The 627-nt window shown below is 60.1% G+C and overlaps 1 protein-coding gene across 9 annotated transcripts in view; it reads right to left on the bottom strand.

Moving 5' to 3' along the window:
* LOC113217441 (polyhomeotic-proximal chromatin protein) overlaps window positions 1-627 on the bottom strand; it is a 19591-nt gene that overhangs the window by 14716 nt on the left and 4248 nt on the right. The window lies entirely within an intron of this gene.

Genomic DNA, 627 nt, shown 5'->3' with positions numbered 1-627 from the left:
AGGTGTACACGAAGACCGTTGCTTCGCATAAATTCCTTGTCGCACAAGGCACACTCGAAAGGCTTGCTAGTCATGACCGAGGGGTGTCGCAAGCAGTTTCTGAAAACAAATTGAGAAGCATACATTAGAGTGGTTGAAGATAATAATTAACGTTTGGATTGCTACCTCATACTGCGAGGAAAATAGGCACAGGAAAAGTCCGAATTTTTAATTTGAGCTACGATGGATGCACGCGAGGTACAAAAACAATATGCTATAGCCAACGCCTCGAAAAATTTTCGGTGCGTTCGCCTCAGTACCCCGACAAGACTTGACGCATCGCCACGGCAGAAGCGAGAATTCAAACGTTGCCCGCCCAGCCGGCGCGCAGCGCGGTGGTTGAGCCAGCGGCCGACAGAGCGCAGCTCTGCCTCTATCCTGGCGGGCGGCGCGGCGCGCCAGGTCCAAATGGCCGCGCCGCGCCGCTCCGCTCGTCCCCGGCCGGGCAGCGCGTCGCGACGCCGTGTGGCGGTGGCGTGCGAAGGGGCGCCGGTGCACGCCCACATCCGGGAGCGAGCGTTCCGGAGGCAGCCCCTTGCGGCGGCACGCTCCGCTGGGGCGCTACGGGAGGAGGGGGCTCTGGGGGAG

The sequence above is a fragment of the Frankliniella occidentalis genome, unplaced genomic scaffold (assembly GCF_000697945.3).
Source record: "Frankliniella occidentalis isolate FOCC.00 unplaced genomic scaffold, Focc_3.1 Scaffold71, whole genome shotgun sequence".
NCBI classification, from domain to species: domain Eukaryota; kingdom Metazoa; phylum Arthropoda; class Insecta; order Thysanoptera; family Thripidae; genus Frankliniella; species Frankliniella occidentalis.
This window is presented reverse-complemented; position numbering and strand designations above follow the sequence as displayed.